This window comes from Spodoptera frugiperda, chromosome 17, assembly GCF_023101765.2.
Source record: "Spodoptera frugiperda isolate SF20-4 chromosome 17, AGI-APGP_CSIRO_Sfru_2.0, whole genome shotgun sequence".
Lineage (NCBI taxonomy): Eukaryota > Metazoa > Arthropoda > Insecta > Lepidoptera > Noctuidae > Spodoptera > Spodoptera frugiperda.
This window is the reverse complement of record NC_064228.1, coordinates 7100346-7112500: the sequence shown is the minus strand read 5'-3', so window position 1 is coordinate 7112500 and position 12155 is coordinate 7100346. Positions and strand designations below refer to the sequence as shown.

Here is a 12155-nt window from a genome sequence, read left to right as displayed (position 1 = left end):
TAAATGGTTTTATTTTCAACAAAATAATATGTACTTTATTGAAACTAGTTTGCTAGTTAGGACATATCAAATATGTACTTTTTTGTGGACGGCTTGGACAGTTGTTCGTCTGTCGGTTTGTGTATCAAAATGGACGAGGATTAATAATGATAAAGTAAGTTTGTAATTGATGGATAAAAAATAAGAGGACGGTTAAAGTTGGAAGGATTGTTCTTTTTTTTTTGGTGGGGAAAATCATCCAATGTCTTCTCCCGCCTTGGGAGAGGCGAGAGGGAGTGTCAGATTTTTACTGACTTAAAACTCCACGTTCCTATTCCTGCTGTTCGAACCAAATATTTTTTTCTCACAGACACAACGATGTTAAATTGTCTTGTTTAAATTTTAGATGTACGTTGCCAAGAAGTGGTGAGAAGCCACGCCGAAATTTGTATTAGTATTTGTTAAGAAAAGAAATACTTGGGCTGTATAATAGGTACTGGTATATTTATACAACGGATTATAAAAATATATGAGAAAAATATGAGGAAAAGAAAACAAAAGAATAATTTTTATGCGCGCGACGCGCGCATGTGATGCTTGTACAGCTGCTCGGGCGAAAGTGGCGAGTCGCGATCTTCCCTTTGATGCCGTCACTTTTTCCGTCGCCAGCCAGCAAACAAAAAGTATTTATACGTAAGGTTTTATGTTCGTTCAGACGTTTCCGAACAGTATGTTTTTATGTGGGACAACCATGGCTGAAAATAATAAATAAATATAAAAAAAAATGTTTTTATGGAATAGGGCAAGCGAACAGACATGTCACCTGAAAATAAGCGATCAGCTCCGCTAATCGACACCCGCAATAACAGATGAGTCACAGGTGCGTTGCCGGCGTTTAGTACTATTAGAGCTACCTTGGTTAAAAACTCATATAAGTTTATTCTTCAATTTCTTATAATATTTCTTGAGACAAATGCCCTTAATTATGTATCATCTAAATGTACACATGAATGCAATAAATAATTTGAGTTTGAGTTTATTTAAAGGGAACATTGATCCCACAAACATGGTAATCAGCACTTCTGTTCACTTGTCAACGAATAAATATAATATTTCAGCACATATTTTAGCTTAATACCACAGTGGACAATTTGTATGTTACATTATAAATTGCTGTTTCATAATGATTTTACTAAATATAATGTATTTAGTAAAACATCAAGTTTTTTAAAACCAGGGCACGTGTATGTTTGCTTGGTAATCAAACCCGTGATTTTATTTGTTAAAATGTTTTGTATACAGGCTGTGAAAAAATAAGCAGATTGAAATCACGTACCGATGTATTTTAGATGATATGACACATTGGACCATTGATCATGTAAGTAAACTACTAGTACTTCCCAATGAAATCCTACAAATTTTAAATTGTGAATGGTTTGTGAATGTATGTTTGTTACTAAATCATTTAAAAATGTACTTACCGTTGGCAGGTATAAAACCTGGGGGCCTAATCCGGTTCTCGAATTCGAAGTTTCGTTTAATTTTCGGCCGTAGGTTTTATTCATTTACTAATAAAAGTAACGTTTTATTTTTAATTTCAAATCAAAACCTATTTATTTATCTTCATTTGTTCATTTTTGTTCACAAAGGTTCGCAATAATAGGCATTATCGTACGAAATTTGTTAAGTATCAGACGAAACTTCGTTTTTCGTTGAATTAGAGTAGACCGACCCCTGCACTCTCATGCAGATGATGATTAGAAGCGGGCGTCTAAAATCACCAGGTCACCATGACGACATAATGTAAAACCTCCTGTATATTAAAGTACACACGTACTTTTAGTTTTGCTTACACAGATATTAATTTCTTGTACCTTATCTATATTTGTACATCATTTTGTGGTAACTAATTTATTTATTTATTTTATTTTTTATTTATACTTCATCACAAAAAAACAGTGAATGGCGGACTTAATGCCTTAAGGCATTCTCTAACAGTCAACCATAGGGTAGTGCAGAGAAATGAAGCGGATTGATGCGAAGCCAAAACATGGTACAAAAGAATAAATATAAGAATACAATATACAATATATACAATACATATACATATATAATACATATTATATACATATACATACACATAATACAATATATATCTAATGCTAAACGACTACATATACTGCATAAATAAAAATACACATAATGAAGAAATAAGTTTCCTCAATTGTTTTGCGACTGCCAATCCTTAAATATATGCTCGCGGATTTTAAATTTAAAGGAACTGCGATTTTTTGCCACTCTGATCTCCTTGGGGAGCGCATTCCACAGAAGAACAGCTTGAATGAAAAAAGAAGAGTGAAGGAAGTCAGTGCGATGAGAGACACACTGGAGGTGTCGATTTTGAGACGAACGAAGAAATTTAGTGTGGTTAGCGCAAGAATATTGGAAGTAAGAAGCAAGGTAATTAGGCGAAGAAGGAGAGTCAAGGTAAGAGAATAAAGTGGTCAATGCCCTCTGCTGCCTGCGCAAGCGTATGGGCAGCCACTTTAGTTGCAGTCTATGTGCAGAAACATGATCATATTTACGTAAGTTGAAAACGAATCGAATGCAGTTATTTAGAAGTCGGTCCAGTTTGTTGAGCAGATCTGCATTCAGGTCGTAGTAACAGACATCAGCGTAATCAATAATGGGGAAAATCAAGCTCTGCACCAGCTGTGCCTTTACGGAGGATGGAAGGAAATTCCTCAAACGGTACAGCGCCCTCAATGACCCAGTAACTTTCTGGCAAACACTAGTAACCTGTGCATGCCAGCTCAATGTGCTATCAATAATTAAGCCCAAGTCCTTGACGTCCTGACTGTATGGGATAGTCACACCATTATAGGAGATGGGAGGCAGTGTCGCACCGTCAATCGATCTGAGGCTCCAAGAGCTTCCTATAATTATGGCTTGGCACTTGTTTGGATTGACAGCTATGCCGAACCTGTTTGACCAACTTCGAACAGCTGCCAAGTCACTAATGATTATTATATTAAAATAACATTTATTTATACTAATATTGTTCTAGTTCTAAGTAAAACATATTTTTTGATATCGTCACGCCTTTTATCCCCGAAGGGGTAGGCAGAGGTGCACTTTAGGGCACGTAATGCCGTTGTACAATGTACACCCACTTTTCACTATTTGTGTTATAAGTTCCATGTAATAGGGAGTGAGTCTATTGCCGTATACTGGGCACATTTCCAGACTCCGTGCTACTACAGAAAAATTTACCTCTAAAATTAATATGCTATGTACTAATAAACAATATTATTTATTTACTGATCATGTCCGTGAGTGATGTACAATATACATATGTATAATCATTCATTCACCTTGTTTGTTGTTTATATAAAATTTTAAATTACATAATATTATTTTCAACACGTTTTTGATATGAGTAAACCTTATCTTAAAACATGTGTATTCTGGAGATAGGCAGTAGAGTAGCGTTGTCTACAAAATGTATATATTTTACATACATTTTATATCTCAAAGTATATGTATGTTACCAGATCTTAAGCGAGGTTCACGTTTCTTTTTTCACTCAATGGCGTATATTGGGGAAGCCATGGCGCGACCGGAGTGATACCAAGGCCTCACAGAAAAACGACGTAAAACAGCGTTGTGTGAGTGAGGTTACCGGAGGCCCAATTAAACTCTTCCTAATCCCCGATTCCCCAACAACCTTTAAATTACCAAACCGGGTAGAGGCCGGTTACGCACTTGTTTCACTTCTGGCGTTTCAGGTGTTCATGGGCGGCGGCGATAGCTTATCATCAAGTGAGTCGTCTGCTCATTTACCTTATACCATAAATAAATTATCAAGAGGATTTTAGAATTTTTCGTCCAATCGCAGCAGCGGCGAAATATTGAACATCCTACTGATGTGACACTAGTTAATTCCTTATTGGACAAAAAACGATAGATTTGCACTAGGGCTATCTGGTGGGCAAAAATACTACCCTTATAATAGTAGGCGAGTAACACAGCAAGCACAATATTCCAAAAATCGAAAAGCTCAAAAATTGTTTGCTCGATTTAGAAATCGCAACGCGAAACCGTTTACATAATATTTGCGGTTACATATAGAGGATAGGTATATACAAGGAAAAACAATTAAATATGTTACAATAATTACAACACTTTGCTCGATCCAGGAATAAAATAGTAATCATATAAAATAAATAGGAATAAGTGTGGGAGAGCCATGCTTCGGCACGAATGGGCCGGCTCGACTGGAGTGATACCACGGCCTCACAGAAAAACGACGTGAAACAACGCTTGCGTTGTGTGACTGTGGTTACCAGAGGCCCAATGCCCCCCTTCCCAATCTTCCCAATCCCCCGATTCACCACCTTACCTCACCACCTCACCTTAAATTCCTAACCCCCAAAAGGCCGGCAACGCACTTGTAACGTTTCTGATGTTTCAAGTGTCCATGGGTGGCAGCGATTGCTTACCATCGGGTGATCCGTCTGCTCGTTTACCGGCTTATTCCATAAAACTCATAGTTTTCCTAAAATCATAATATTGATTCTATTACCTCCTTCTAATTGGTTTAGAAAACCCCTATAATCAGGGTATTAGGACTGAACCAAACTCCATCAAATATGACGTTTAATTAATGAGTTTCTTCATTTTATTATTATTTACCACAAAATGATTGTTTTCTTAGAACCACGTTAGGAAACACGTTTCCATAGTGATTCATTGGGTGGGGAAGACACTTGTGTTAGTTTGATCCCCGGGTTGGGAAATTATGTTGGGGAGTTTCCCCGACTTCTTAATTCTGAGTAATGAGGGATAGATTGTCGTGGTGGTCCGGAGGTTTAAGACGTCCGCTTCCCATGCATGAGAGCCTAGAGTTTACTTATACTACATAATGAATTGAATGAATAAAATTGACGGCACGGTTGGCGCGGTGGTAGGGAAACTGGCTGCCACGCAAGTTGTATCGGTGTAGATTCCCGCACGGAGCAACTCTTTGTGATCCACAAATTGTTGTATGTTTATAAGTTGTATGTTATGTTTGTAAAAGCCCCCATGACACAGACGAAAATACGAGTGTGGGGCAACGTTTAAAAAAATTACCTACACTATAATGCAATGAATCACCTATACTATCCTAAACTTTTAAGTTATAAGATCTTTCCTTGTTAACCTTGTATTTCTTGCAAATAAATATTTTTGATTTGATTCGAAACAAAATTTTTCACGTGTTGCGTCGTCGCGTTTAACTTAAGAGTCAACTCAGCTGTCAGTCCAACTTTAGCTAAACCCTATGTAATATGATTGACCATACAAATCGGAGCTAATTTTTGGTTGGTAGATATTTGTAACGACATCAACTTGAACTTCTTTATGCGCCTCAAAAAGATGGCACTCAGTATGGCTGATACCGATCCGGAGTCGCGGACTGTCTAGCAGGGCTCCGTCTCGAAAAGTAGGAGTAGGAACGGGGTGAATCACTCCTTCTCATCTCACTAAAGGAGAGAGGAAAAATTTGACGCCGCCGTCTCAAAAAAAAAAAAAAACGATCGTTCCGGTATTTCCTATCTGACTATTTTAATTGGTCCAGTGGTCACATTACTTCCAAGAAATCTTGACAAATTATAACTTACCTTTGAGACAAAATTAATTGATCTTACCGCTATGTAAGTAGGTACTGAGAAATTTAAAATCCCAGAAATGATTTGTTCGCATCGGAAATTGAATTTGGATCATGTCGTTAAAGTTAATTATAATCCTGTGAAAAAAATAAAACCTGTTATAATATCACACATTTTTATTTATCGATGGGTTAGGGTGCTTTTCTACCAAAGATATGCTATGTAGCTATGCTGCGAAGATGTAATAGCTAAGCTGTGAAACTATGTGACTGTTTCCCCTGAAACTAAGGCTATGTAGCTGTGCTATGAAGATCCGCCGCCGCATAGTAACTCTGCACATAGCTACAATACTCGCAACCATCTATAGCACACATCCATAGCACGCATTTATAAGAGGAGGATATAAGAGAAGGAAGCAACGTGTTTGTAGTATAGGACTGCATGTTGGAAAATAGAGCGGTGCGTGGTTTGTAACGTCCCGCGCTCCCCGTAAAGTGTCACGCATTATGTTAAAGGGAAATCCAGTATTGACTTCTCCTCTTTGTATTTCGTTACGAGTGGGAATATAGAATACAAATAAAGTATTTTCTTTTCTATCGACAGTCTATCAATAGCCAATATCTTAATTCTAATACAATATCAAAATAATACGAAACAGACAGTGCAAGCCCAGTAACCTTGGAGTGAGTCACACAACAAATATTTGAACCACTGGCTGACCAAGGGTTTTTACACCGGTCATGCATAAACGGTCTGTAGTTAAATAGATTATGTTAACTTAACCGTGACCAGAAATATTGTATTGTTATAATTGGAGACGATTCTAGAATGTTTGTGATAACAAAGATATGTCCTTTAGTAGATTCAACAATCGTCGTATCTGCCAATGACCTTATAGCCAAAAGCCTCGACCAATACCTGAGTAGGCTAACGTTAGAAGGGTCAAGAGCCTGATGCAGAAGGCAGTACTTCTGGATACGGCGCGTATTGTCCGGAAATTCCTCTCTTTTGAGCCCTGACCGGTAGCTTGGATTTCTCCCGTTACTGGTGGGCTACTGATTTTTTATATTTTTAATATATTTTTTTTATAAATAAATGAAAAGCTATATGTCCTTTAATCAGTCAGGTACGGTTCATTTTAACTAGACTATTCAGGTTAAACGCGCTCAAAAAGTGGCACATTAAAATATAGACAATTGACATTCAGTTTAATGTTTATTAAGGTTCAGTTCAAATTAATATACTATTTTTATGTTACGAGTATAATTCGGTAAAAGAGCAGACGGATCTCCGTAATTGGGTCTCCGGTAACCTCACTCACACAACGCAAGAGTTGTTTCACGTCGGTTTTCTGTGAGGCCGTGGTATCACTCCGGTCGAGCCGGCCCATTCGTGCCGAAGCATGGCTTTACCACACTAGTTTGAAAAAGACCAGGATAAAACTTGGCCAGTTCAACAGGATCTTCAAAGAACCATTTAACTTTAAGGTATCTACCAACTCAAAGGCATCTCGGAAGTAGCCCTTACGTTATACGACAATAGGATACATATTAGTATAACCGGACTAATTAAATACTGTCATCAATCTTGCTCAGACAGCCGGAACCGATATACATTATGCATTTTGAGACAAGGATGTGAAACCACGTGTCTGTATGTACGTTCAGAATCCGGGCTGTTACTGATAAATGTTTTGTTTGAAAAACCCAGTAGCTGTGATTGTTTGATCAGATAGACAGTTATGGATCTAGAGTACCATTTTTTAAGGTGGGGAAATCACCTTCACGACTTCTTTCGCCTTGGGCGAGGCCAGAGGGAGTGTCAGACTCTTACTGACTAAAAACCACCTCGTTACTACTCCTGCTTTTTGAGCCAGAGTCCCGGTATTCCGCTAGGTAGTCCGCAGCTCCGGGTCATCTAGAGTGCCCTTGAGGTTGGTTCAATAAGCCTAAATGGTAATTTTTAGATGTATTGAAATAAAATCATAATTGTTTATAGTCAAATTAAATAATTTTGAAATCACCAACTAGCATTTAGCAAGCGTGGTGATTAATGTTTAATCAAACCTTCTTCGAATAAGAACAAGCTTTTGGTCAGCAGTGGCCACATATTTTTTTTAAGGGGGGAAAAACATTCAATGACTTCTCTCGCCTTGGGCGAGGCGAGAGGGAGTGTCAGACTCTTACTGACTAAAAACCACCCCGTTCCTACTCCTGCTTTTCGAGCCGGAGCTCCGGTAACCTGTTACGTTGTCCACAGCTCTGAAATAATGCCACCATTATTGACCAGGTCTGGTAAACCACAACTCAATATGTTTATTGTTGTTGCTAAAAACGTAATACACAAAAAACGCTTGGATCGTTCTACAATAGTGAGATAGGTAAATAATATTTTATTTATATACAAACCATTGTTACGTGTACATTAAATATGAGGGTAAGGTTCCGTAGGTATATTATTAAAACGGTGTTTAACACATTTCTTCTGATAATGTTGTTTTTTGTGAAATACTTATATTCTATTCCATCTCATTAGGGGCAGACGAGCTGATAATAAGTGGTCAGCACTGCCCATTGAAACCCGCAATAACAGAGGAGTTACCAGTGCGTACGGCGCGTCGCGTTCCGCGCGTGCCTCAAAGAGCTATCAGACCACCACATATGGGGCCCAGTAGAGCTGATGCCTCCAGCTTGAATAGCAAGAGTATGAACGGGGTGGTGTTTAGTCAGTAAGAGTCTGACACTCTCTCTCACCTCACCCAAGGTGGGAGAAGTCAAGAGATGATATCCACACTAAAAAAAAACAAAAAATACCAGAGGAGGAGTTACAAGATAAAGACCCTACTAGCTTTCCGCCGACGGCTTCGTCCTTAGTTATCATATTATCTGTCGGTATAAACCGCATAAAGAAAGATCCATGGAGCCGTTTTAGAGTTTATCCCATTCATAAAGATAAAGATAGACAGACGCGTCTAGGAACTTCTTTTTTTAATATTATACCATAAAAAATAGGCACCCGAGCGAATCCAAGGCCAGGTATTTATAAGATTCTCTTTCATTTATTAATGATCCACTATATCTCTGCTACTTAGTGGTTTAAGTCGTATCAGAAATTAATTACTGATCACTTTCTGTGCCAAGGCCTTGTATTGTACTTTCTCCGACTACATTGTAGCTGTAAAACGTTAATTGATACCTTCCGTTTGTTTAATGTCTGTCTTAGTATTAATATTGTCTGCTAGGAGTTAACAAAATGTGGAAAAACCTGTGACTCCTTTGGTGTTGCGGGTGTCCATGGGCAGCGCCGATTGCTTACCATCAGGTGACTCGTTTGTTCGTAGGTCATATAAAAAAACATATTTATATTTAAGATGCGATTTGAAAATTAGGATTTTTTGTGGCAGTAATTTTTAGACTTAATGCAAAACTCGAGCAGCAGTAGTAGCAACGCGACAGTAGCCAGCGACACACGACGCGGAATGCAGCTCATGAATATGAACCTCTAGCATGACTTGAAACTGGTCGAGTCCCTCGTCAAATAGTAACTATATTTCAGAGTAAGCCGATAACATTATAATTAATCTAGTAATTTAGTAGTCTAGTTACTAAGAAATTTGGGTCCTTGATTCGATTTCCAGCACGAACATTATTGATTTTTTCTATATCTAAAAAAATCTTGTACATTTTCAGCAATGCCTACCCTTAAAAAGTGTCACTATATTATGTAAGTATTACAGTCAAAACAATATACACAAATATTTCCCAACTTTATCTCTTTAAAATGGTTCCAACATCACTCTCACGGAACTCTAAACCCCAAGCATTGAGCTTGACCGACATTTCTTGCTGGTAACTTTTTTACAATCACTTTTTTTTTAATCAATATACCTTTAGATTCACGGTCAGTTACATAATGGTCGGACTGTTGACCCTAGGGTGTGCGGTTTGAGGCCGTTCCATTGTTCTCCGCAGTTCTCGGAAATGTAACATTAATATGAATTTTTCTTGTCATTTATATCTGTTTGTCACGCGTTTTGTTAGTTGAAGGGGTTGGTAGAGGTGTCCTTGGTGTTGAATCTAACTCTCACTTTTCGCCAGGCACTAGGTCCTAGAGGTCCTTGGTCCTAGAGGATACGGTGCCCCTTATCGGTGCTGAAGGAGGCCAGCGGAGTGGTTTTTAGTGAGTTAAAAATTACACACTCTCTATTCTTTTATTTCCAGATTAATTACTAGAGGAGTCAATTGATAATTATGCTCCAAAAAATCCGGATTTAGGGTGCACATAGCTTAGCACTGGTTGTAACGGACTTGGAAGCTATGTTTTTTTTTATGGAAAGATGCGTGCTATGGATATGTGCTATGGCTGACTTCCCTACAATCGATACATCGCATACTCGAGCCGTAAATCTTTCTCGCACAGCTACACAGCTGAGTATCACTGGAAACGGTCACAAAGTTTCACAGAAAAGCAATACATCTTCGTAGCATAGCTTCGTAGCACATCTCTGGTGGAAAAAGCACACTAAGTATATTAATAGATTGGACATATTATGTATATGTATACATAAATGTTGTAATATTTCATAACATGAGAAATGATTATAAAATTGTTAATTAATATGTTGTAAAAGTTAGATATTAATTGATTTTTGATTTTTATTACTTTTTAATTGCTAACCATTTACCCCCTACATCTACTGGTATTATCAATATTTGTTTATACCGACCGATCTTAATGAAATATCTTCTTAATTGTTTCTGTCGTTATAAACTTATTTTCTTTTTATCAATATTTTATCGATTTTGTGCTAATTTACTGTTACTATTATGTGGGAGAGCCATGCTTCGGCACGAATGGTCAAAGTCAAAGTCAAAGTATTTATTTCAATTAATCCTAAATAAGGCACTTATGAAACGTCAAATTGAATTGTCGTCAGTCTGTCTGTCAGTGAAGCTAGGCGTTCGTTCCAAAGTGTTGCTTCGAGCCGGCTCGATCAGAATAATACCACGACCTCACAGAAAACCGACGTGAAACAACGCTTGTGTTGTGTTTCTTTGTGTGAGTGAGGTTACTCGAGGCCCAATTACCTCCTTCCCCAATCTTCGATTATCCAACAACCCTTAAATTCCTAACCCCTACAGGCTGGTAACGGACTTCAGTATTTCAGGTCTCTAGTATTTCAGGTGTCCATGGGCAGCGGCGATTGCTTACCATCAGGTGTTCCCACTGCTCGGATACTGGTCTATACCATCAAAATACCCTCCCTAGCATCCTCTCTGATAAACCTGCCTCAATTTAATGCGTATTAGAAAAAGGGCACAATGAGTGCTCCTGTACTGACATATTTTATCTACGTACAATATATGACATTAAAATTATAATTAATATTTTTCTACGCATTAGGATTAGTCTCGCAATTAATATGAAAATGTTTGTGTGTTACGCTTTCTGGCATAAACTTCTTTCATGCTAAGTGTGGGAGAGCCATGCTTCGGCACGAATGGGCCGGCTCCACCGGAGTGATACCACGGCTTCACAGAAAACCGTCGTGTAGCAACGCTTGTGTTGTGTTTTGTTGTGTCGGTAAGGTTACCGGAGGCTCAATGACCATTTTACTTTCCAAGGCAAGGGCATGAAAACATCAGCAAACTTACAATCGGCGATCAAGAGTCCACATGTATTAAAATGGAAACTCTTTTCACCACTTCACTACATAGTATAAAATAAAATCGCTTTCTCTGTCCCTATGTCCCTTTGTATGCTTAAATCTTTAAAACTACGCAACGGATTTTGATGCGGTTTTTTTAATAGATTGAGTGATTTAAGAGGAAGGTTTATATGTATAATACATGCATAATATATCACCATTGCACCTATGCGAAGCTGGGGCGGGACGCAAGTAGTATAAAATCCTTAATTACTAAAAAAATTGAGACAATGCTGCGGTACAAAAGCTAGTTTGGCAAACTGTAATTAAGAAAAATCAATCTAAATTAGTTGCTACGTCTATGTTAGATACGTTATCTAATTCATTGTATTGAAATTGTGGCGTAACACTTGCTAGTTCACAAAATAAAGTTAAACTATAAGTTAATAATTTTATTATCTTATCTTTAAAGAAACTATTACTAATGTCATAGTAGTAGCATATGTTAAGATACACACACACGACGTCACGCCTTTTTATCCCCGAAGGGGTAGGCAGAGGTGCACATTACGGCACTTAATGCCGCTATACAATGTGCACACACTTTTCACCAATTTTATTATAATTTCCATGTAATAGGGGGTGAGCATGTTGCCATATACTGGGCACAATTCGAGACTCCGTGTTCCTTGCTCGCCGTCCGCAGGCCCGTTGCAGATGGCCTTTTTTAAGGGGGGAAAATCATCCAATGGCTTCTCTCGCCAGGGCGAGGCGAGAGGGAGTGTCAGACTCTTACTGACTAAAAACCAGCCCATTCCTACTCCTGCTTTTCGAGCCGGAGCACTGGTAAGCCCGCTAGGTAGTCCGCAGCTCTGGAT

General features: G+C 38.2%; 1 protein-coding gene across 3 annotated transcripts in view; it reads right to left on the bottom strand.

Annotated features, from left to right (window-relative positions):
• The window catches only part of LOC118276960 (uncharacterized), a 265349-nt gene that overhangs the window by 68118 nt on the left and 185076 nt on the right, over nucleotides 1-12155 (bottom strand). The gene's annotated exons all lie outside the window — the stretch shown is intronic.